Here is a 27,608-nt window from a genome sequence, read left to right as displayed (position 1 = left end):
TCGCTAAGAGGGAGTGTTGATTTATGGTAGCATCAAATGTTCTCTAGGTCTCAAAATTTACAGTGAGGCTTGGGCACATGTATTCTAAAGAACCCAAAAATAATTTTGGGAAATTCCACCCGGAGACAGTTTTCTTAAAATAATTAATTATTTTTAATGGGTCCCTAAGTCTAAACTTAGTAAATTAAAATAATTAATGGTATTAATCTAATTGTGGGTGTAACTTCTAGAAGAAGACAAGGATCAGACAAAAATGATCTAAGCCATTTATTAGCTGCTAATATGTGATGTTGAATTTCAACAAGAAGATTATTTAAGGAGCCTTGAGGGTCATTTGGAAAACACACCGAGAGTTGATCAATCAGATGAAATCGTTGAGCCAAAGAGCAGCACAGTGATTTAATGGTGATCACGTAGAGAGGGGCAGAGATAGTTTTGGTTGGAAAATATTTCTCCGGAGCCAAGAATATAGAGAAGAGAGGTAGAAAGAGATGTAGAGGAGGCAACACAGTGCCTAGTGAGGGTGACACAGAGCTAGGAAGGGCTCATGTAGAGCAGTGTAGTGTCTTCCAAGCAAAAATCTGAAATTTTGTTCTGGGTTTGACATTCTGAGCCGAGAGGGCTGATGTTGAAGCTCCTGAGAGAAAATCAATCTAGCAGAGAGGTGATGCAGTGCCTCAAAGGTAGTAATACAGGGCCATGCAATGGTTACATAGGGGCAGTGCAAAGGTAGTCGGGGACTCATTGGTTTAGCTGCCAGATCGACCGAGACTTGCAGTGTAGAGTGAGGTAATCTCACTAATTTCTTCTGCCAAGTGATATTCTCTTTACTAGATTGCCAACAAGGAATCCAGAGTTTCTATTCATAAATAACTTATGCTTAATAATAAAAACCTTCATATCTATTGCACCGGTTTTCCCACATTGGATTTTTCTGCGGGACATTTGTCCAAAAATAACAGTGTCATTGTGGTGTATTTTCTTTATTTCTTAGTTTATTGTTTCCGTATTATATTAAATTAAGTGAAGTTTGTAGTGTATGTATTTCAATATTTTCCGTAGGAAACTACAAGTAATTTGTTTAAAGGAATCTAACAAATAGGAGAAATATCATCATTTGTTGTAGCAGGGATTCCAGTTTAGGAATTCTCACATCTATATCCTCTTCTTCAAAGTCAAAGTAGATGTAGATAATCCCCACTACAGTCTATTATATTTTATGCTTATTTCTAAAAGAACTGCTGACGTACATATGGAGCATTTTTTGTCGGGTCCATGGGATCAGTGGTGCATGATCTCAGGGAGAGCTATGAATGTCTAGGTTGATTTTTTTTTTTTTTTTAAGTTGTCCGGTTTCGATTTACGTTTTTGTTAGATTTAGTTTATGATTAGATTTTAATGTGAGGTTTTGTTTTTTTTAAGAAAATATAAAAAGTAAAAATTCATAAAAAGTTTTGTTCTATAGTTTAGGTTTTAGATTTTAAATTTAGATTTAATTTTTTATAGTTTAGTCTTAGATTAGATTAAATTTTATTTTTTTTCATTTTTTAGTTTTAAGTTTAAAGCTTTAAAAAACATAAAAAATAAAAAAAAAAAAATAAAAAAAGAAAAAAAAAAAAAAGAAAAAAAAATTAAATTTTAAAATCATAAAAATTTAAAAAAATATATAAAATATAAAAAGTCCCTTTAGTCAGGGTTTTAGTTTTATATTTTTAGACTTTAGTTTTAGTTTGAATTTTAATTTTAAGTTTTATTTTAAAATATAATCATAAAATTCATAAAAATTATAAAGCCTTTAAAATCATAGAAAGGGTTCCAGATTTTAATTTTATAGTTAGTTCATTTTTTTTTTTGGATTTAAAGTTTCATTTTCATTTGAAAAGCATAATAATATTGTGGAAATTTTTTGCCAGATTCAGTATTAGCTCAGGGATTTATCACATTTTATCTTCTCTACTAACGCTAAAATTTTGATGTGGAATTAATGTTTATCATTTTATGAGATTTAGCATGCTTGAATGATCTTTTTTGAAGATTAGCTACATGAATGAGATATCTGGTTAGCGTTTAAAATTACATGGTTGTGTATCGAACTTTATCTTTCGAAATTTTAAATTGCTGGAGTATCATTAAGCCGTTAAGCATTTTCTTGCATTTGATAAAAGTTAATCTTCGCTCGGGTTATTTGAATTTAAATGATTGCTCTACATGGTTTACATTTCTGCAACATTTAGTAAGTAATCATTTAAACATTAACTTCATAAGGCACTGGTCTATTTATTTAACAAATCAATTTAGTGCTTGTTCCTTCGTGTCTCCCAACCCAACTGGTTCACAGTTGGTCATCCATTTTCCTATAGGGTCTACCCCCCTTAGCCGCAGGAGACAGGCTTAAATGGAGAGATCAGAGATCAAAGTGACAGCCCCCGGTCTGAGCGTTGTCGTGACAATCTATGTGACAACATTTTTTGGTGCCGTTGTTGGGGATAAAGTTTTTTCTGTCCTTGGTTCTTCCATTTCGAGCTTTTCCGTGTTTCACTTCTTTTCCAGGTGGCGACTCCACTTCATATATTATCTTCAAGAGTGTATACTAGAAGACATCCAAGCAGTCTATGCAATCCTACTCCTGATCCTGAAAGGGTCCTCAGGGTACGATTACACAAACTCTCTTCTCGTACACTTCTTGTTAACCTCGGACAAGAAGCCCTCTCCGATATCCATTTGCTTTTTAATAGTCAAGTTAGGCACAACATCATGGATATGTATGCCCCTTGCAATTTTTCTAACATTCCAGGGTATCCCAATGCTCTTCCATCAGTTGGGATAGATAAGTTGCCTAGCTTTCAGGGAGATAATGCGATTAGTGCAAATTCGTATTTGAGGGATTTTAGCATATGGATGGCTAAGTACGCAAGGTCTCCTGATTTCGACCATGAAGATGTTAGAATGACTCTTTTTATTTTAACCTTGGGGGGCGATGCTCATGAATGGTTTACTGAAAAGCCTCAGAATTCATTTGATTCCTTAGAATCAATCATTAATGCATTTAAAGAAAAATATGGAGATAAGAGAGAAGGAAGACACCTTGTAAAAGCTATTAGCATAATAAAAAATAGAGAGAATGAAAATGTTGAAGAATTTAATAAAAGGTTTAATGGTATTGTTAGAGAATTACTCAAGACTATAAACCTACAGATAAATCTCTCAAAGATTTTTAAATTGATGCCTTTAGTCCTGAGCCATCTTATGAATTAAGGCGTGCTAGGCTTAATGATTATAGAGATTGCCAAGCCTTGGCTATAGAGATTGAAAAGGACAAGGCAGTGTCTGGGAAGTCTGAGATCCCAGGTTTTGATAGGGCTGCTACGAAACTAAAGGAACCTAAAGGAAAAGCAGTTCAAGTTCCTGAAAGCGAACTTGTTCTCAAGTTGCTCCAAAAGATTGAAACCATGGAAATTAATCATAACAAGGAAATAGCCACTTTGCAGAATAGGTTGATTCAAATAGAAAGAACACAAACGCAAAAATTCCAACCTCGAAATAATAATAACAGAAATAACAATTGGCAAGATAAGGGTCAGTCTAGTGAGCAAAGACCTCCTAATCCGATAACTAATTTGGTTGATAATGCTCCTCCTTATTGTCGGGTTTGTGATGCTCTTCATGAAGAGGCCACTTGCCCCATCGTTAGAAGAATCTTGGATAATGGAATGTTTGGAACAGGTGATCAAATAAATGTGGTAGGTAGCAAGTTTCCTTTGTCTATGGATGATTGGATAGAGGTCAAGGAAAAGAGTCGTGACGTTATAAATCCTTCATCAGCTTTTAGTATAAATAACCTTGAAAATGAATATGACATTTTGGCTAGGTTATATGGTGAAAAACCCTCTCCCGAGAAAATCTTGGAGATTGCTAGAGATAAAGGTTTGGCATACCAGAGAAGGGATAAAGATCAAAGCGGGAATCAAATTCCCCCTCGAACTTTTAACCCTGGTATAAACTCTGGATTAGATGTCGATTTGGGAAGTTGGTTTAACAACGCAAAAATCTAGGTTCCTGTCTCTGAGATTGCTAAAATCCCTTCCCAAAGAGACAAATTACTAAAAGCTATTCAAGGTTCTCAAGTAAATACTTCTCAACAGAAGAATCGGGAAGTTGACTATCATGATGCTCCCATATATTTGAAAAGCTTAGATGCAGATAACAAAGATCACCAGCCTTTCTTTATCACCTTGTTAGTTAATGGATATAAATTGAATAATTTCATGTTGGATTCTGGTGCATCAACTTGTGTAATGACTAAAAGGGTCATGGAACAGCTTAACTTAAGAGTTTCTAAACCCTACTATAACATATGTGCCATGGATTCGAAGAAAATTGAAGTGCATGATTTAATCAAAGATTTGCAAGTTCATCTATCAGTTTACCCAGACATCATGATTGTCATGGATATTGTTGTTGTGGATGTGCCTGATGCCTGGGGTATGCTATTATCCAGAAAGTGGGCCTCTGATCTAGGAGGAAGTATTCAAATGAATTGGTCATATGCTATGATTCCTTCTCCTAGGGGTGATGGTTTTGTAAGACTAAATAGAGAGCCCGAAAGAAAATTTCATGTCGAAGATCCTAAGAGACCTCATAACGAGATAATCAAAGAGCAATCTGACATTGGGAACTATGCCATCATGTCTAATTTGATAATTCCTCCCGATGATAAGATTAAGGATCTCAAGGATAAAGTTTGGTACATGTACTTTGATGGTGCATCGTCTAGGCATGGTAAAGGTGTTGGAATAGTGCTTAAATCTCCCCTTAATCACAATTTCATGTTTGCCTATCGATTAGAATTTGAAGCAACCAACAATGTCGCTGAGTATGAGGCTATATTGTTGGGGCTTGAATTGGAAAAAGCTTTGAAGATCAAGTTGCTTAGCATTAAGGGGGATTCTGATTTAGTTATCATGTAGCTTAAAAATAAATTCACATGCAAAAATCAAAGACTAAGGAATTATCGAAATGCTGTGTGGGATGCTATGGAGCACTTTGATGCCCTTGACCTCAAGGCTATCCCAAGAGAGCAGAATAGTTTGGCAGATGAACTTGCCGTAGCTGCTACTACTTTCCAGTTATCTGATGAGCTAATTAATGATAAGATCAAAATGGAAGTAATATTTAGACCATCTGTTCCAGATAACTCAGAGCATTGGCAGGTATTTAATGATGAAAAACAGGTCATTCGTTTTCTTAATAGTCTGGATGAGTTTGAATATTTCCGGATAGATTCTCAGGAGGATGGATCTTTAAATTATGAGCATATCATAAATCCTACTCCTAGGAATGTGGTTGCCTTAGAGCAACATCTTGATTGGCATGATGCCACTAAGTTGAGAGAAGAAAATAAGATGGACCTAGGAGAATATCTCGAGATAAACATTGGTACTTCTGAAAACCCAAAGATGATTAAAATTGGTAGAGGCACTAGTGTGGAGGAAAGAAAAAAGTTAACTAATTTACTTCGCGAATATCGAGATGTTTTAGCTTTTTCTTATGATGAATTAAAGGGCTATAGGGAAGATGTCATGGAACATACTATCCCCTTAAAAGATGAAAATGCTAAACCCTTTCGCCAGAAACTTAGGCAAATTAATCCTAAACTAGCCCCCTTGGTTCAGAAAGAACTTGCGAAAATTCTTGCAGCAGGAATTATCGCTCAAACCAGGCATTCGACATGGTGTTCAAATCTGGTGATTGTTAGGAAAAAGAATGGTATGATAAGGATGTGTGTTGATTTTCGAAACCTTAATCTAGCATGCAAGAAAGATAACTACCCTTTGCCAAACATGGAGACTTTGTTGCAAAGTGTAACTGGTTCTGGAATGGTGTCGTTGCTAGATGGTTTTTCTGGGTACAATCAGGCATGGGTTAAAAAAGAAGATCATCATAAAACCACATTCACCACACCATGGGGTACCTTTGAATACATCATAATGCTGTTTGGACTAACAAATGCTGGAGCTACATTCCAAAGGGCTATGGATTATGCCTTCAAAGGGTTAATCGGGAAATTTATTGAAATTTATCAAGATGATCTTACTGTATTTTCTAAAGATGGTATCAGTCATGTAAATCATCTTAGGCAGGTTTTGGATAGATGTAGAGAATACGGGATTTCTTTGAATCCAGCTAAGTCTATTTTTGGAGTAACGGAAGGGAAATCACTTGGCCATATCATTTCTAAGGAAGGAATCAAGATTGATCCTGAAAGAATTGAAGCAATCCAAAAGATTCCTCTCCCTCATAATCTTAAATCCATTTAGTCTTTCCTTGGAAAGATAAATTTTATTAGAAGGTTTATTCCAAATTACGTAGAAATAGCTAAGCTTATTCAGAGTCTTCTAAAGAAAGATGCAAAATTTTTTTGGCAAGAAGACAACAAAAAGGCTTTTCAAGAAATCAAATGCGCTATTGCTAGAGCTCCTGTCTTAGTTAGTCCCGATTATTCCAATGATTTCATGATTTTTTCTTTCGCTTCCGAAGATACCATTGCTGGTGTCCTGCTACAAAAGAATAAAGATGGTCACGAGCAGCCTATCGCTTTCATGAGTAGAGCACTTCAAAATTCCGAATTGAAGTACAATACCATGGAAAAGCAGGCTTATGCCTTGGTCAAGTCTCTTAAGCACTTCAAAACTTATGTGGGTTATTCTAAAATCGTTGCTTTCGTCCCACATTCTGCTGTTAAAGATATATACTCAAACCGATTGCTTAGGAGCTCGTGCTAGGTGGGTTACTAAAATACAAGAATATGATTTAGAGATCAGACCCACCAAGCTAGTCAAAGGCCAAGGGTTGGCTCAAATGTTGACCGAAGGTAACGAAAAGACTCTTGGTTTGTTTTGTCTTAGTGATCTATCTTCGTCGGAGTTGCAAATATTAGGAGAGCATGAGTGGTACAAGGACATAGTTTATTACTTGATGAACCTTACATGTCCTAACCATTTAGTTGCTCATAAGAGAAGGGCTCTTAGACTGAAAGCCACTAAGTATTGCCTTATGAAGGATGGCCTTGGATGGAGAAATCCTGAGGGCATAGTGCTTAGGTGTGTTGATGACGTTGAGTCCAAGAAATTAATCTCTGAGTTTCATTCAGGATTTTGTGGTGGTCATTATGCTGCTAGAACTACCGCCCACAAAATCCTGAGAGCTGGTTATTATTGGCCTTCAATTTTTTCTGATGTGCACAAGTTTGTTAGACCTTGTCAAGCCTGTCAACTATTCACTGGGAAACAGAAGCTTGTTGCCCTGCCTCTACAACCTGTCATTGTGGAGGCACCTTTTCAGCATTGGGGTCTGGACTTCATAGGGAAGTTCCATGAAAATTCTAGCAATGGCTACTCATGGATTTTGACTGCTACAGATTATTTCAGTAAATGGGTTGAAGCCATTCCTGCTAAGAATGCCACTGAAAAGGTTATTATGGATTTCATTGAAAATAATATCATTACTAGATTTGGTGTCCCTGCTAAGATCACTACTGACAATGCCAAAGCTTTTAGTTCCTCAGAGTTTTCATATTTTTGTTTCAAATATGTCATTGTCTTATCTCATTCATCAAATTACTATCCTCAGGGTAATGGTCTGGCTGAATCAAGTAACAAGAATCTCATAACCATTATCAAGAAGATAGTAGGAGATAATAAGAGATCATGGGACAGCAAAATCAAGTATGCTTTATGGGCAGATAGAATCACTAAGAAGAAAGCTACTGGTAAATCTCCCTTTGAATTAGTTTATAGCTTAGATGTAACTTTACCTGTGCATCTGAGATTGCCAGCTTATCAGCTCCTTCAGAATTTTTCTACTAATAAAGACGTTGTTCAGAATAGAATAGATCAGATTGTGGAGTTAGATGAAGCTTGTAGGACAACTTTTGATGCTATATGTAAAAATAAATCTAACATTAAGAAAAGCTTTGATAAATTCTCTCGATATAGATCTTTGCAGGTGGGAGATATGGTATTGCTTTGGGATCGCAAGAATGAGAAACCAAGAAAACATAAGAAGTTCGACAATTTGTGGCTGGGACCTTACATCATTCGAGATATAGCTGGACCAAACTCATTCCACTTGAGCAGATTGGATGGCGAACCACTTGATCTACCTGCAAATGGCCAAATGCTCAAGTTGTTCTTCAAAGATGATATCTGATGCCATAGGGCATCCTTTGTATTGTATTTCTAACCCTACTCCTTATTATTTCAACATTTTATTTCTATTTTAGGATTAGATTTACTTTTCATGTTACTAGAAAGTTAATAAATGAAGAGCTTATATCTTTCCTGTGCTTAAATGTTGTATGATGATGTTTGAATGGACGCTACTTATGTTTTGTTGTGTGTTGCGTGGATGCAGATTCTGGATTCTCACATTCCTACAGTGCAGCAACGTGTCCCCAAGTAGAGCCAGATGTTGACCACTACGTGTCAACTACCCGTAGCAGTACACCCCCTTTTCTTCGCAAAAAGGGATAGCGCTTGATCGACATGTCTGTGCCATGCGACAGTCATCGTCGACTTGATCATACTATGTTGTAAACCCAGTCTACATGTGTGAATTGTAAATAATCTTAGCAGATATGAGTCATGTATGTAAATTGCCTAGGTGGACCTAATTTTCTAGTGATAATCTACGTTCCGGAAGGTTTTTCGTCTCACCGATCCATGATTGGCAGAGTTTTCCTTCAGCCTAACCCCAAAGCTGGAATGAATTTTGTCATTAGCATCTTAGAGGAATCCTAGTGTGTTAATCTGTTAGATTATAGTTGTGTCGCAGAACTGAGTGGTTTATGAGGGTCTATGTCAAATGGGTTTTCCCCCTTAGGATGTAAAGTTGTAAAAGTCATGATGTAAAGTGTCTTGAGGGTTAGGAAATGTTTTAATCCCCTCATAAGTCCTAAGTCCTAGGTCCTAGGTGATTTTTCCAAAGGCTAAATTCGAGGATCCATTTAAAAATAAATTAAAAATTAAAAATTAAAAAATTGAAAAAATAAAAAACAATAAAAAATTAAAGATATAAATAAAAAAAAAAATAATAATAATAATAAAAAAAAATAATAATAAAAAAAAATAATTAATAAATAAATTAAAAAAATAATAAAAATAAATAAATAATAAATAATAATAATAAATTAAAAAATAATAAAAATAATAATAATAATAATAATAATAATAAATAATAATAAATAATAAAAAATAAAAAACAATAAAAAATTAAAGATATAAATAAAAAAAAAAAAAAAAAAAAAAATAATAATAATAAAAAATAATAAAAAAAAAAAAAAAAAAAAAAATTAATAAATAAATTAAAAAATAATAAAAATAAAAAAATAATAAATAATAATAATAAATTAAAAAATAATAATAATAATAATAATATTTTGAGTAAATAAATGCAGAATTTCAATTTTTTAATGCATTAAAAATTCGATGGATGAGATTAAGAGATATCTTGATCCTCATCGACGGTCGAGATCATTTTGACGTGGATCACTCGAACTAGCTGTTGGGAATTTTTCCTTTAAATAGGGTGCTAGGGGTCATTTGAGATCATTCGATCTGTGAGTCTTGTGTTAAAGAAGCTCTCTTGTAAACCTTTTTTGGTGCTAATAAAGAAAGACTTTGGGGTTGAAATTTTGCTGGTGTTACTCTCTTGAAGTGCTGTGAGCTATTTTATTTTCTGCATATTTTAATTTTCAGCTATTAGTAACAGCTCATTGTAGAGTATTGTTGAACACATGTATCTTGTTCACTTGCTAGGGTTTGAATGGTATTATGATTTCTGAAATAATGGCAAGTATATCCATTGCATCTGAGATCTAATACTGTTTTTCTCTCTTTATTGATGGTTGAAGTGAGTTGTGCAGGAAACCTTTATTGAAGAAGATCAGAGGGCGTTTGGGGAAGTTCTCGGCTAAACCAGCCAACTCCCACAAGCATTCTCTTGCAGAGCCCAGCTAGTTTTGATCATGGGTTTATCATTTAAGTTTGTTTTTTCTGATTTGCATGAGAGATTTCTGAAGTACTTCATAGTAAATATGATATTATGAAAATATCATGGAGGGTTACTAACAAATATGGCTATTGCAGAGTCACAAAACTGTAAATAATTTTCGCCGGTTCTTAGGGTTTCATTTATTTTTTATTGTTTTTAGGTTCTGATTGCTTGTTTCATTGTTTTCAGGTCACAGGTGCAGGTTTTGAAAAATTTTCAGGGTTTTATCAAGTAAATTTGGAGCAGGGAATTTCAAATATTGATTTTGTGGAGAGATTCAGTGGTTTTTCTGGGCAATCTAGGCAATCAGTTCCATCTCCACATTGCTGGCTACTCAGAATCGAACCCGTAGCCCTGTTTATGCTTTCCATCTGCCGCTATATCTACCTTACTTCACGTTGTTACTTAAACCCACAACGGCTGCAATACATTGCTACGACTCTTTTCCAGCTCCACGTTGTCTCAGCAGAGTCTATTGCCCCTCGTCCAGCTACCAAAGTTGCTATTGATTTTTCGCCCGTTCCTCTTTCTGCTGCCAAACACTCAGACCTGTAAGCACAGCGCATCACTTGCGTCGTGCATCCTCACGCTCTCCTCTACCTCCGTCGAGCTGCCATCCTCACCTTCATTCCTACAGCAAAACTTGCACACATTACGCACTGCAAACTCCGCCGTCGGATTCCTTCAACCACACGCAGCAAGAAACGCTTCGAAATTTTACAGTTGTTCCCTCAGTGCTGAGCTGCCTTTCTATCTACACCTGCAGTTGCTCGTTGGCCTCATTCCGCGCATTCGTTCCATTTCAAACGTCACCAAACTGCAGTAAGAATGCATTTTTTGTTGGTATACACGGGCCAGGTAATGTCTTTTGGTGGTATTACGTGCAGGTGAACTGTTGGTGCGTAAATCTCCTTTCCGTATGCGTAGTAACAAGTCGTTTTTGGTTCAGGGTAAATGCAAATTTCAAAACCTTAGATTTTGGCTTCATTACATTTAGATTTTAGTTTAGGTTTCGATAGTCATTTATTTTCATGGTTAGGAATTAGCGTAGGTTGATTTTTTTTTAAGTTGTCCGGTTTTGATTTACGTTTTTGTTAGATTTAGTTTATGATTAGATTTTAATGTGAGGTTTTGTTTCTTTTAAGAAAATATAAAAAGTAAAAATTCATAAAAAAAAATTGTTCTATAGTTTAGGTTTCAGATTTTAAATTTAGATTTAATTTTTTATAGTTTAGTCTTAGATTAGATTAATTTTTTTTTTTTAGTTTTAAGTTTAAAGCTTTAAAAAACGTAATTAAAAAAAAAAATTAAAATTTTAAAATCATAAAAATTTGAAAAATAATATATAAAATATAAAAAGTCTCTTTAGTCAGGGTTTTAGTTTGATATTTTTAGACTTTAGTTTTAGTTGGAATTTTAATTTTAAGTTTTATTTTAAAATATAATCATAAAATTCATAAAAATTATAAAGCCTTTAAAATCATAAAAAGGTTTCTAGATTTTAATTTTATAGTTAGTTCTTTTTTTTTGGATTTAAAGTTTCATTTTCATTTGAAAAGCATAAAAATATTGTGGAATTTTTTTGCGAGATTCAGTATTAGCTCAGGGATTTATCACGTTTTATCTTCTTTGCTAATGCTAAAATTTTGATGTGGAATTAATGTTTATCATTTTTATGAGATTTAGCATGCTTGAATGATCTTTTTTGAAGATTAGCTACATGAATGAGATATCTGGTTAGCGTTTAAAATTATATGGCTGTGTATCGAACTTTATCTTTCAAAATTTTAAATTGTTGGAGTATCATTAAGTCGTTAAGCATTTTCTTGCATTTGATAAAAGTTAGTCTTCATTCGGGTTATTTGAATTTAAATGATTGCTCTACATGGTTTACATTTTTACAAAAAAAAAATTCGGCGAAGATCACATGAGACATCATTTGTGATGATCTTCGCCGAATTTTTTTTTGTAAATTTGATATGGATCACAGAAGCCTAAACTCTACAATGGTTTACATTTCTGCGACATTTAGTAAGTAATCATTTAAGCATTAACTTCATAAGGCACTAGTCTATTTATTTAACAAATCAATTTAGTGCTTGTTCCTTCGTGTCTCCCAACCCAACTGGTTCACAGTTAGTCATCCATTTTCCTATAGGGTCTACCCCCCTTAACCGCGGGAGACAGGCTTAAATGGAGAAATCGAGGATCAAAGTGACAGCCCCCGGTCTGAACATTGTCGTGACAATCTGTGCGACAACAGGGTTTCCACCTAAAATTCTATGTCCATATGTGTTGATGTGTTTTTTATGTGTTATAATTTATCTACTATTTATTTCTCACAGATACTACATAATGAATGGCTAATGAAATAATGATGCAATGGTTAAGTTGGAAATTATGAAATTTTTTTAATCTCCATGTATACGACTTTCATTCACTAAAGGCGTGTACACATGAGTTGTATGAATAAAAATGGTGTACACCTCTCTAAATCTGAAATTGAAGACTAAGTAAAATAAAAATACCCTTACGCTGGGTGTCACAACAGTGGAGAACTTCCTAAGCAATGAGATGGCACGTTGTATGCTCATGTCGGCAGATAGCCTTCCTAACCAATCATAGCTTTTCAGGGTTTGCCCCACGCCCTACTCATTGGCATGGAATACGCCCACTAATCCCTACTAGAATACCCTGCGGGATATCTATCCAGATGAAATGACATATCTAGAGCTCGTTTATTTATAAAAAGCATGAGAGATCGAGTGGGCTGTGCCCCTTCTATTTTTCCTAACATAATAACCTTGAAAACGTTATTTAATCACACATGATCATATGATCCATAATTTCTTTAAGCTGAGAGGGAAACAAATCTTAAACTTGAAAAAATATATAATTTTGAAACTCTTACTACTACTTGTGTTGAAGAAAATTTAGTAGAAATTAATATAAAGTCTCTAACTCAAATCGCAAACCTTGACGTTAAAAAAAGATCATGTAGTCCAAAAAAAAGCGTTTACCTTTATATACTCTAAAATTATTTCTCTTTATATCTGAATCTATTTTATGAGCATAATCCATAAAATTGCGCCTCTTGCGATTTTCATTTTGAGACTCTTTTATGGATAGATCCACATTTAGATGAAAAGGAAACAAATCATAAGAAGAATGAATTTTCCTTTTAACTTAGTTGAGGAATATGAGATAGAAGATGATCATGTCATGGTTAGTGTTAACAAAACACATGCCTATCCATTTACTTCATGTAGTGATATTAGTGATTATAATATCTTCTATGACTTGGAAGAAATAAAAGCCATTATTGATGAGTCTTTGGATATTGATGAGACTGAAGCACTTTTCTCCCATAGGGTTGGTTATACTAAGTTATGATGTTACTAGTTCCAAATTGTAATCAACAACAAGAAAACAAAAAAATAGACAACTTAAAGTAAAGAAATAAATTTAATAAGTTATCATTTCGTTTCTTCTTAAACTGAAACTGGTCATCTTTGTTTAGATAGAGCATCCATAACCAAATATGATTTTGAATTAATTGTTCATTATACTGATGAAACACGTACTTTTTCTATGAATGAGTTTCAAGATAGAATGACAACATGGTTGGAGGGATTTTTTCACGTAAATTTTTTTGTAAATAGTAACAATAATATTTTTGTAGAAGGCTTTTTATTTCAACTTAAGGTGGATTTGAGATTATTTCAATTCTAATAAGTTCTTCCACTATAAGTTCCTCATTATTATTTATAACATTCATTTATTTAAATCAAATTTTATTTAGCAAAATGGTCAATTTTAGAATAAGATATGTAATTTTTTTTCTACAAGTTTAATTAGGGAAATGTGTGCATTGTTAAGGCATTCTTTTATGAAACTTTCAACTATATCAACCACATTTATATTTTTAATGTGGTTGTATTACTTCTTATGATGAGTAGAATACCAAGTAATGTAATTCTCTTATTTCATTATTTTATTTCTATTATTAAGTTTTGATATACATGTGGGTGCAAGTTTGGAGTTAGATGAATCGCTACATTAACATTTTAATTTTACCTAGTTCATTTTCAACTAGTTTAATGGAGAACGAGAGTAAGTAAGTAGATTAAATTAGTTAATTTTCTTTCTTATTTGTTGTTTTAAGCTTTCTTTTTGTTTTTTTAATTTCTTATTAGTTGTTGTACGCTTTATTCTTGTTCTTTTCTCTTAGATTTTCCACGTTATATTATTTAATAAAAGTAACTTACTTTCATGACTGAAAAGGAAAAAAAGATAAAATTCAACATACTATAAGCTTAAGGTATGCTAAATTTAATAACTTAAATGATCGACATTTTTTATTTTCTCTAATTTAATTTTATTTCAATTCAATATAATTCTTTTATTTGAATTTGGTTTTAGTCCTTCACTTTATCATTTTCCTTCCTCTCAATGAATGTATTATACTCATTTTATTATTTATAATTTTTTTATGATTTTTTTTATTAAATTTGAGCTTTTTAAATTGGTATAATTTTGTATTTGTTTAATGCTATTAATATTATTTTTAATGATTTATAGTGGTTACATAAATCTATTTTGAATTTACAATTATTATTATGAGTAGAAGATTAAAAACATTATTTTCGCCATAAATAATAAACATTTTTATCTTATGATAATTTGAAATTCCAAATACAACCATCCCTTGTTGCAATGAATCTTTCTATGTGATTAGTCCAATATTTTAAAAGTTTCCTTTTTCTGAAAAAATATCATTTATTGTTTGTATATGTGCTTTACTTACCAAGAAATTTAATATTAAATAATGAATGGAAGTGAAGAACCAATATTTTCCATTGACTTGGATATTTTGATACACATATCCAAATCTCTATTTAAATATTGGAAAAGATGGTTGATAAGTATCCACATATCTGGATGTTTTATATTTCCTATAGAAATAAAGATACATTTTTTATATAATCATCGCTTGCAATTATCTCTCAGGGCTATTATCTATCATGCTTGGGGTTATACATGTCTGTGCTAACATGTTTTATGAGATGCCATGTTGACATGTCATTTCGTGCCACATTCGTATATTGAATCATACGGAGCAGGTGCTGGGAATAATGGCATCTCTCTAATTTTAATTTATATATGATTAAATACCTATGAAAATCCTTTGGATTCTAGATGTATAATTTGTATTTGAATCTGTTTTAAGTTTGTATTAATCCCTGCTCAAACTCATTGGGTTTGGATCCTATCCGTCAACCACTTCTGATTGGTATGTCTGGTAGAGATAGAATGTTGGTATGACTTGTTGTTGAGATAGAATATAGATCTAGATTATTTATATAATTTTTTTTAATTTTTTTTTTAATTTTTTATATTCATCCTAATAGATGTTGGAATATTTTATTTTTTTGGATAATTTATTGGGTTTGGATTTGATCTGTCAACTACTTGTTATTCCATGTCATTGTTGTTGAGATAGAATATAGATCTAGATTATTTTACATAATTTCTTTTTAAATCTTCTATATTTCATTATATTTATATATATGATTCTAGATATTGGATTAATTTTTTTTATATGATTCTAGATATTGGATTAATTTTTTTTGATAGTTTAAACTCACTGGATTTGGATCTTATTTGTCAACCACTGGTTGGGCATGTCTCATTCCATTCTGATTTATATATATAGACATGCTTTATTCCATTCATATATATATATGATTCTAGATGTTTGGATGATTTTTTTTGGGGGATAATTTGTATTTCAATCTAGTTTAAATTCATTGGGTTTTATTCTTATCTGTCAACCACTTGTTGTTGGCATGTCTTGTTGAGATGGAATATAGATACATATTTGTCTCATTCCATTCTGATTTGACACTGGTTGGGCATGTCTCATTCCATTCTGATTTATATATATAGACATGCTTTATTCCATTCATATATATATGATTCTAGATGTTTGGATGATTTTTTTTTGGGATAATTTGTATTTCAATCTAGTTTAAACTCATTGGGTTTTATTCTTATCTGTCAACCACTTGTTGTTGGCGTGTCTTGTTGAGATGGAATATAGATACATATTTGTCTCATTCCATTCTGATTTTTATATATATATGCATGCCTTATTCCATTCATATATATATATATATGATTGTAATGCATGCCTTATTCCATTCATATATATATATGATTCTAGATGTTTGGATGATTTTTTTTTGGATAATTTGTATTTGAATCTAGTTTAAACTCATTGGGTTTTATTCTTATCTGTTAACCACTTGTTATATATATGATTCTAATTTATATATATATATGCATGCCTTATTCCATTCATATATATATATATATGATTCTAGATGTTTGGATGATTTTTTTTTGGATAATTTGTATTTGAATCTAGTTTAAACTCATTGGGTTTTATTCTTATCTGTTAACCACTTGTTGTTGGCATGTCATATTAATGTATGTTACTGATTTATATAAGGGTTTACTCAATATGCGACTTTTCACACAAGATATGTTATATAAGAAAATTATTATAAACCATTTATATAATTGTACTCAATCAATATGGTATTAATTAATGTCAATAATGCACATCCCTTATAAACCTTCTTGATTTTAGAAACTAAATTAGGCTAAGTCATAGAGGATAAATTATTGAACTAGATTTGTTGTTGATGGTTCAAATATAAGTTTATGTAAATAAAATTTATTTATTTGTATTTATCATAATTTATTTTATGAGATGTATACTATTACATTTTTACATATTTATAGGAAATAAGAACAATTATGATGACCAAGGTTTTAGGCAGAATGAGGATAAGGAAAGGATTGAAAAAAAGGTTAGATTTTATTAAAAGATTTATTTGTTTCATTATGGAATTTCATAATTTTAAGGCTACCACTACTTTCTACTTATTAAGAACTTTGAGATGATATAAAAAATTTCTTATTCTAAGATTAATACACAAGGTTATGACCAAGAGAAATTTTTGTATTGTTGTCTCATTTTGATGGTGTGGTAAGTCAGCATGGATGCCATGTATTTTGATTGGATTATCTCTTGGTTTAATTCTCGGGCCATTTAGATTTGGGAGATTCATTTGTGTGATTTTTCAAGATGTTTTTGATCCTAGATATCTGAATATTCAAAAATCTAGATATCATCCAACATCCAAATATATGAAGATATCCTATGTGTTAACCACTTGTTGTTGGCATGTCTCATTGAGATGGAATATAGAAGTAGATTATTTTATACCATCTCTCTTTAAATCTTCTATATTCCATATTCATGTATGCTAATGATGTATATAATGTTCTATGCCATATGCCACTTTTAATACAAAATATTACATAGGAAAATTATTATACGTTTTTGGTATAATTCTATTCAATCAATGTGGTATTAATCCTCAAATCAATGTAATGTTAAAATAATAATCATTTATTAAATTTAACAGTGAAATCCCCTATAAACATTACTATTTTTACAAATCGAATTAGGCTAAATAAAGTCATTGAGGATAAATCATTGAACTAGATTATTTGTTGATTGTGCAATTACGAGTTTATATAAATCAAATTTATGTGTTTATGTTTATCATAATTTATTTTATGAGATGTATACTAATTACATTTTTGTACATCTTTTTATATATTTATAGGAAACAAAAATAATCATGATGACAAAGATTCTAAAAAGAATGAGATAATAAAGAAAGGATTGCAAAAATGAGTTAGATTTTATTAAAAAAATTATCATTCTAAGTTTGAGACACAAAGTTATGACCACTAAAAAAAATTGTAGTTGTCTCATTTTTATAGTGTGGAAGATGATGTGTCCCCCAAATACATGTGTTATAACAAGGATATTGCTTAGTCATCATGGATGCCTTCTATTTTCATTGCATCATCTCTAAATTTAATTTTCAGGTCATCTACATCTAGGAGATTCATTTGTGTGATTTTTCAAAATGTTTTGGATTCCAGATAGTCGAATTGAATATAGATCTAGATTATTTTATATGATCTCTTTAAATATTCTATATTCCATATTCATTGATGCTAATGATGCATATAAGTGTCTACATCATATGCCACTTTTAATACAAAATACATTACATAAGAAAATTATTATAAACCATTTGTATAACTCTACCCAATCAATGTGTTATTAATCTTCACACGAGTGTAATTTTAAATAATAATCACCTATTAAAGTCAACAATGCACATTCCTCATAAACATTCCTATTTTTAGAAATCAAATTAGACTAAATAAAGTCATGGAGAATAAATCATTGAACTAGATTGCTTGTCGATTGTTCATTTACAAGTTTATGTAAATAAAATTTATTTGTTTGTGTTTATCATAATTTATTTTATGAGATGTATATTAATTGTTACCTTTTGTACATTTTTTACATATTTATAAGAAATAACAATAATAATAATAATGATGGTAAATGTTCTAGGATGAATGAGGGAATAATGAAAGGATTAAGAAAATGTGTTAGATTTTATTAAAAATTTTCTTCATTTCATTATCATTTCATGTCAGGCCAGGTAGTAACTCTCTAAATGCAAAAAAAACTGATTCATTTTATTACATTAGGTAGCTATTGTTATATACAATAATGTGACTGCTCAGTTCATCTTCTGATGACTGTTCACATTCCAGGTTTACCCAACCGCAGAGGATTAGGTGTCAACATTCTCCCCCTTAATCTGAAGAGATGTTGGTGAGTCCAAGCATCATTCTGAATCTTTCAAGCTTTTCTCTTCCAAGCGCTTTGGTGAAGATGTCTGCAATTTGCTCATTTGTGGGACAATGACGGAGATGGATTGTTTTGGCCTCAACATGATGTCGGATCAGATGATATTTAGTATTGATGTGCTTTGTACGATCATGGAACTTTGGATTCTTGGCCAACTTTATTGCAGAGGTGTTGTCAATCATGAGTGGAGTTGATTGTACTTGTTTTACCTGCAAATCTTCAAGAATTTTCCTGAGCCACACAATTTCTTTCGTTGCTTCAGCTGCTGCCACGTATTCTTCTTCTTTTGTGGAATCTGCTGGAACTGATTGTTTGCGTGATCTCTAAGAGACAGCTCCTGATCCAAGACTCATAGCATATCCTGAAGTAGATACTCCAATTTATTTGTCTCCATCGAAGTCTGAATCAGAGTATCCAATCAAGTTGAAGTCGTCCACCTGTGTATACTTGATTCCAAGGTCTTGAGTTCCCTTCAAGTACCTTAGGACTCTTTTTACTACAGACCAATGTCCCTCACAAGGCTTTTGCTTAAACCTGGAGAGGATTCCAACAGCAAATGAAATGTCTAGTCTTGTAGTAGTGAGGTAGATGAGACTTCCTATAAGCTGTCTATACTTTGTTGCATCCTCAAATTCCTTTCCTTCAATAGATGTGAGCTTTAAGTTTTGTTCCATTGGAGTAGAAAGAGGATTGCACTCTGTCATTCCAAATCTGTTTAACAAATCTCCAATGTATTTCTTTTGAGAAAGAAATATGGATTTTGGATGTTGGGTTACTTCAATACCAAGATAGTAATGAACATAGCCCAAATCAGTCATTTCAAAACTTTTCCCCAATTCCTTCTTTATGGATGCAATGTAGCTTTCATTGTTACCTGTCATTAAAAGATCATCTACATATACCGCAAGATATACAACTGTTTTGCCAACTTTCTTGACAAATAAAGTTGCATCATCAAGATCAAAATGATTGAAGTTGAGTTTCAGAAGATGCTCAGTTAGTTTTTCATACCAGGCTCGCGGTGCTTGTTTGAGGCCATACAAGGACTTCACAAGTTTGCATACTTTTTGTTCATGTCCTTTCACAGAAAATCCTTCAGGCTGGGACATAAAAACATTCTCTTTTAGATCTCCATTCAAGAATGCAGTCTTCACATCCATTTGACGGACTTTCCAACCGTTCTTAGCTGCTAGTGAAAAGAGTGTCTGAATGGTGGCCCATTTTGCTGTGGGGGCAAAATTTTCCTCATAATCGACCCCTTCCTTCTGTGCAAAACCTTTTGCCACAAGCCTAGCTTTGTGCTTGTCAAGTGAGCCATCAGCTTTGTACTTGTTCTTGTAGACCCACTTGCAGCCAATTGGTTTGGTTCCAAGTGGAGGGTCAACCAGCTTCCAAGTTCCATTCTTTATGAGAGCATCATACTCCTTTTGCATCGCTTCTTTCCATTCATCATGAGAAGCAGCTTCTTTGAAGGAAGTTGGTTCAAAATCTGTAGACAAGTTCAATTCACAATCATAAGTAACATCCATATCAACAGGTGAATTAGAGTCATCTACATCACCTCCATTTTGTCGGTTTGAATTTCTGGTTCCTGTTTTTCCAATTTCATCAGGATGAACACTTTCAACTGTCTTTGTCACCCACTTTGGGGGACCTTTCTGAGATGGTCCAGGCTCCTCTGTTGATTGAGTTGGGACTGGATCAAGATTGAGTCTCCCAATTCTATCAATTACATCACTTAAAGCATCATCCGTTGTTGGAGTTTCATGCAGGGGAGATTGTGCTTCAGAAGAAGATTCCACATGTTGATCCAGTATAGGAATCCCCCCTTCAAGATGTGGAATCTGATTATCAAATTCTTGAAATGATTTCGTTTTTGCGAATCTATCCAAGCGTTCAAGTTGCCGCTCAACAACATTGTCAGATTTGGATGATTCAAGAAAAATGACATCTCTAGATACAACAAATTTTTTATTTACTTCATCATAGAGGCAGTATGCTTTAGAGGTGTTTGAATACCCCAGGAAGATACACTTACGACTTCTAGCACCAAGTTTGTTTCTATGTACCTTTGGTATCAAAGCATAACACGTGGAACCAAAGATCCTGAGATGTTTTACCGAAGGAACATGTCCATACCACAATTCATAAGGAGTCTTGTTTCTTATAGCATTAGATGGACATCTATTCTTTATATATACAGCACATAGAACAGCATTAGCCCAAAACATTATCTTTACATTTTTGAAGAAAAGCATGGATCGTACCATATTCAAGATTGTTCTGTTCATTCTTCAGCTACACCATTCTGTTGGGGATTATAAGGCACATTTGTTTGATGTTTGATCCCATGTTGGCGAAGATAGTTTTCAAATTCATTTGATGTATATTCTTTTCCATTATCAGTGCGAATAGACCCAATATGAGATTGTGCATCATTTTCAATCCATTTATGAAAATTCTTGAATGTTTGAAAAGCATCAGATTTGTTCTTCAATAAATAAACCCAACATATTCTGGTCTAATCATCAATAAATGTCATGATATATTAATTTCCATTTGCAGAAGGAACAGTCATTGGACCACATAAATCCGAATGAATGAGTTCAAGCTTCCTATGTGCTCTTGAATGTGAATCATGAAAAGACTGTTTTCTATGCTTTCCTAGAATGCAAGCATCACATTGCTTATGTTTCCTAGGAATTGTAGGCAAACCAACAACACCATTTTTCTTCAATAAGCGGAGACTGTCATAATTTAAATGTCCAAATATAGCATGCCATAATAAACTTGATGGAAGTGTACCTTCTTCATGATGAGAAATATATGAGAAATTTTGTGCATGAGCAGAGGTTCCTTGTAGTTTGAGAAGCCTTTCTTCTTCTATTCCCCTCATGACGAGTGAGTGGTCAGATGATTTTCTTACCTCAAGCTTGCCATCAAACATATGAATGGAGTGACCTTGCTGGTGGATGTGGACCAAGGACAACAAGTTTCTCTTGAGCTGTGGGAGATATAGAACATGATCCAGAAGAAAGTCTGGAAGACCAGGCAGTTTAAGCCTGATTGTGCCAAGCACTGATGGCTTGATTTTTGACTGATCTGCAAAGTATATTGATCCATCAACATTGTCAGTGAAATCTTCAAAAAAATCTTTCCTATGAGTCATATGACAGGTTGCTCCTGAATCAAGCAACCAATCATTTTTCGAAGAAGCAAGTGAAGCATTAAACAAATCTTCATTTACTCCAATGTTACATTGTGCCTCAATATAGTGAGTGGATTCATGTGCTTTACCGTTGTCTGTATCATCAGTTTTACCTTGTTGCTAGTTTCTTTTCTGCTCAATTTTGTCCCATGGTAGCTTGCATGTAGATGCATCATGTGATCCATTTCGTTTGCAGCGAATGCAATGCAGATCTGCTTTTTCTCCTTGAGAATGTCTGCCCCCCCTGCCTCTGAAGTATCTTCCTCTTCCTCTTCGTCCACCTCTTCCTCTTGTAGAATCTTGAGCAGGATGTTTTTCTTTATGAGCAAGGCAAACAGTCTCTTCAGAGGATTCAGGGACTGTCTTCTTTCCAAAGGCGTTCTCTCTTTCAACAAACTTTTTCACAAGAGAGTCAAAGGTTATATCTTTAAGATTTCCATTTGCTTGTAAAGACTCAAGATAATTGGAGTAGGTAGGATAGAGTGCCTTGAGAAAAGAAATAAGAGGGATATCCAGCTCAACCTTAGTGGATTTAATATCATGTATTATAGACTTTACTTCAGATGCAAGAGCAAGAGGATCATTATTTTTCAGTTCAAGAGTGAAGAGTTTAATCATGAGCTGAACAGTGCAGAATGTGAGTCATAGAGTTCTTTCAGCTTTTGTAAAGCTTCAAAGGAAGTTGAATATGATGAAATATGGCGACGTACTTCTTCATTTACAGATGCTGCGATTAATGCATAGGCTTTGCTGTTCTTGTTTTCCCAAATGACGAGCTCTTTGTCTGATGTAGACTGTACTGGGTCATTGTCTCCTTCTCCAACACACACTCCCTTCCACAACTCATTGAAGATGAGGGTGTGTTTTATCATCCAGGACCATTCAGGATAGTTCTCCTTGCCAGTGAGAACTATTCCTACCATAGAGATGATTGAATGCATTCTGTAAAAAATACTTCTGCTGATAAAAAAAAACTTCCTTACGTTACAGCCTTATGCACTATATTTTCTTCAAATCCCTCTTATGTTTGATAGAAGCATCAACATTTCATTGAAATATTATGTACATATCAATATTACATATCACTTTATGCTTCAACACAACATTACCATTCAAATGAAAAAACTGTGCAATACTACTATGTCACACCATTCCAAAAAATAATACGTCCACCAGCAGCTTCAATGCGGGTCATAAGACTTCTCTGGAATTTAAGCATCAACCATACCTCAAAATACTTAGTCACAATAATATTTTGTCGTATTCAATAACAGTGGTAGAGGCTAATAATTATTATTGGAGCAGAGCAGAGTTCGGTTCATATCGCATGGTCAATGCCATGAAATTCTGCTACTTAAAAGAACAAATATGGCGTAGACACAACGATAGATTTGGTCCTTTTTGTGGGGTAGAAATTAATGTTTGCGTTAGCGAATTGTAGCCTTGTGGGCTTCCATCGACTTTCACCAAACATGAAGCAAAATAAAAATATATTGATAAGGTTAACAATGTTGTGCATATAATAACCTTGCTCTGATACCTGAGCGAGGGAGACTTCTGTAAATCGATGGTGGATCCGTTCTCAATACCGTGGGGGACTATGCCGGCCGGCCAATAATCCGTTCATCATGAGAAGTAGCAAATATTGGGGTCCCATTGATTTCAAAGCTGTTTGGAACAATTGAAATTTGTTCGAATATCAACCACAACGCACTCTGTTATGGTCTGTGTGATCCAACCATCAAATATCGAACTTGGACTCCAAATAGACCGTCAGATTTCTTGGAATGGATGGTGCTTTTGTTGGGATCAAAGAAATCTACGACATTTCATATGTATTATAAACATGTGCAGGTACGTAGCTCTCCATTCATCAATCCCTTTAAGTGGGGTCGAAGATCTTATGATGTGGATGCGACTAGCCGCACTTCCAACCTTCAGGAAGTTGTATGGACAGATTGAGGAGGACCTCAAAGAAGTCAACCCGCGTGAATATATGAATACCAGACCGTCCGAGTTCTTTGTTTTTGGGTGAGAGTGAGGAAGCGCAGACAATAGATTTTAAGTTCGGCGTATACAAAAGTATAACACTAGGGCAGAGACTCGTAGAGTACAGAGATCCATGGCTTCTGGGCGAAGGAAAAAATGTTTTTTTTGGTAAGACAGAGGCGAGGTGAATCCAGCGACTCCTGCTCCACTTCTGGAAGATTGAGACGTTACAATCATGCAAAAAATTGTGCGAACTGTTAAAGGGCGGACTGGGCGGACTGGTCTATGTGCAACGTTTAGACAGTGGCAGTCACTGTGGATGGAACAGAGGGACAGAGAGCCCAACAGTGGACAGACTGCATGAAACTAGCAGAAGGGAGTTACAAGATTATGCCAAAAATGGAGCTGGCTCTGATACCATGTCAGGCCAGGCAGTAACTCTCTAAACGCAGAAAAAACTGATTCATTTTATTACATTAGGTAGCTATTGTTATATACAAGAATGTGACTGCTCAGTTCATCTTCTGATGACTGTTCACATTCCAGGTTTACCCAACCGCAGAGGATTAGGTGTCAACATTTCATAATTTTAAGGTCATTAGTACCACCTTCTACTTATCAAGAGCTTTTAGATGATATAAAAATTTTCTCATTTTAAGTTTGAGACACAAAGCTATGACCACCACGAAGTTTTGTATTGTTGTCTCATTTTGATGGTGTGGCAGATGATGTGTCCCCCAAAATCCATGTGTTATAACAAGGATATTGATTAGTTAGCATGGATTCCATGTATTTTCATTGGATCGTCTATCAGTTTAATTTTCAAGTCATCTAGATCTAAGAGTTATTCATTTCTGTGATTTTTCAGGATGTTTTGGATTAGAGATATCTGAATATTCAAAAACATGGATATCACCCAACATCCAAATTTTGGATACACCACCTCTTCATCCTCATTATATAGAATCTATAGCTAAAATTAATTTCCATTTCTCATCTAATGGTTAACATTCATGCAAGAACCCATAACGATTTCAATATTTAATTTATTTTGTTTGTTTTATTTAATTAGTCTATTTTTTATTTATTTGAAAGTGCTAGTTGTATCCAAATCCATATTTCATGGACCCAAATATGTGGATTTTATAGAAGTCTCAATTATTGTGATTATGGTCTTATTTTTATTATTCTACTTTATTTTATCTTATTTTATTTTATTTATTTGGTTTGGTTCTAGCTTTTACATATTTATCGAAATCTAGATGCTTCACACTTTGCAACACTTATATTTTTTGAATATGTTGAATCCCCAATTTTCTTGATCCTATGGATTTTCCCATATAAACAAAGTATTAGTGTGGGCTATATGTTCCATCATTCCTGTAACTTCACATACAAATTATTATGTACAACCAAAACAATATAAACACCATGAAATAACTTCTCACAATGCATGCAAAATAAAGAATATATCAGTGATCCAAAATTAATATAAAGGAGAAATCAATGGTTGTAGGGTCCAAAATGAATATGTTGAATCCCCAATTTTCTTGATCCTATGGATTTTCCCATATAAACAAAGTATTAGTGTGGGCTTTATGTTCCATCATTCCTGTAACTTCACATACAAATTATTGTGTACAACCAAAACAATATAAACACCATGAAATAACTTCTCACAATGCATGCAAAATAAAGAGTATATCAGTGATCCAAAATTAATATAAAAGAGAAATCAATGGTTGTTGGGTCCAAAATTAATATAAAGGAGAAATAAATGGTTGTTGGGTGCTAAATTATATGAACCATATCTTGAGTTTTAGACAGAAAAATAACAAATGACCCATCGAAAAGATGAGAATGTGAGGAACATTTTGGGTATATTACTTTTGTCTAGTTGATAGTATAAATACCTAGAAAAATAAAAAATAAAAGGACCAAAAATTTAGTTTATGAAAATAAAATAAAATACAAAAAAATAGAGCTTGAATTTCCTTAGAAGTACATTATGAGTTTGCATCAAGAAACATTTATGCAATTTCTATATGAACACCATCAAATCAACATGCACAGAAGAAATTAATGAAGCTTATGAGAACCTTCTTAAATTTTAATTATTAAACATTTATTATGCATGGTTATGTTGTTTTAAGATTTTGAATGACAAATTGTATTAAGGTGAATGCATGAATATGGGTTACACTTTTGGGCCAAATGTGGCAATGAAATTTTAAAATTTTACTCTTTTATCGAATTGAAACCCTCAAGATTCATATAAGCATTGTGAATTTAGGTTCGGAGTAAATAGACAATTTTTGCAGAATTATGTTGTTTTCCTAATGATATTTTTTGCAAAAAAAATTGGTGTCATATAATTTGTCAATTTTCCATTAAATGAAATGCATGTCCTTGCAAATTTTTGCACATATTAATAGGTATGTGCCTATTCATGTAGCATAACTTAGTTCTAAATGTGTAGTTTTTAATATATATATATATATATATATATATATATATATATATATATATATATATATATATATATATATATATATATATATATATATAAAAAAAGAAAACTAAGTTATGCATCTAAAAACTTTATTTTTTTATGCAAATTTATATTTTTTATTACTTTTTTGAAGTTGGAAAATTAATATTTCAATTGCATTTTTCAGACAAGTGTTCACATAAGATTTTTTTCTACTATTTAAATCAATTCAAAAACCAAGAGTACCCTTTTTAAGACGACTCATAAATTAATATAGTGGTATTTTTTTAATTTTGTATATTTTATGTTATTTATTTTTTATTTAGCCCCTTTGAAACTATCAAAAACATTTCAAGCATTATGTTTAAAAGAAATTAGATGAAAAATACCATATGAATTTGAAAATGTCAAAATCATATACAATTGGATAGAGGATTTCTTCACGAATCAAACATGATCAACTCCACCGCTTAAGGAAAATTTATGTCTTAAGTCCGCGAGGGTACAAAATGTTGTTAAAGAGAAATTTGTAGAAGGGGAGCTAAAACTATGTTTTTTAGGACCTTGAAAGCTCGATCAAGTGCTTAAAACACTTGATCAAGCTCTAGAGATAAAATTTAAAATAGCTCAATTGACGGTGTAAGAAACCCTCAATCAAGCCCTTAATCTGGTTAAAGAGAGGCTTGATCGAGCCCTTGAAAAAATTACTACCCACCAACCAAACACCAACTATATTGATGGCATTGATGAAAAAAGCTACGGACTTAGGAGTTTCCACCCAAAAAAAAAGAAAATAAAACAAATATGAATGTTCATTCATGAAAAATTAATAGAAACATGCATTCATGGAAAAATAACACAATGTGGAAATTACACAAAAATTGACAACAAACATGGGAAATTAGAGATTTCAATCTCGAAAAGGAGAGAAAGTGGAAAGCACTAAAGAAGTGCAAGAAAAATCTAAAGAAAAGATGGGAAAAAGACAACATACATTGAGAGAACAATAGGATTATGCAATTCAACAAATTCATGCAAATATAAGTAATTCAAGT

This window comes from Pinus tabuliformis, chromosome X (assembly GCF_031772625.1).
Source record: "Pinus tabuliformis cultivar Carrire ecotype Pingquan chromosome X, CPIR1, whole genome shotgun sequence".
In the NCBI taxonomy this organism is placed as follows: domain Eukaryota; kingdom Viridiplantae; phylum Streptophyta; class Pinopsida; order Pinales; family Pinaceae; genus Pinus; species Pinus tabuliformis.
This window is presented reverse-complemented; position numbering follows the sequence as displayed.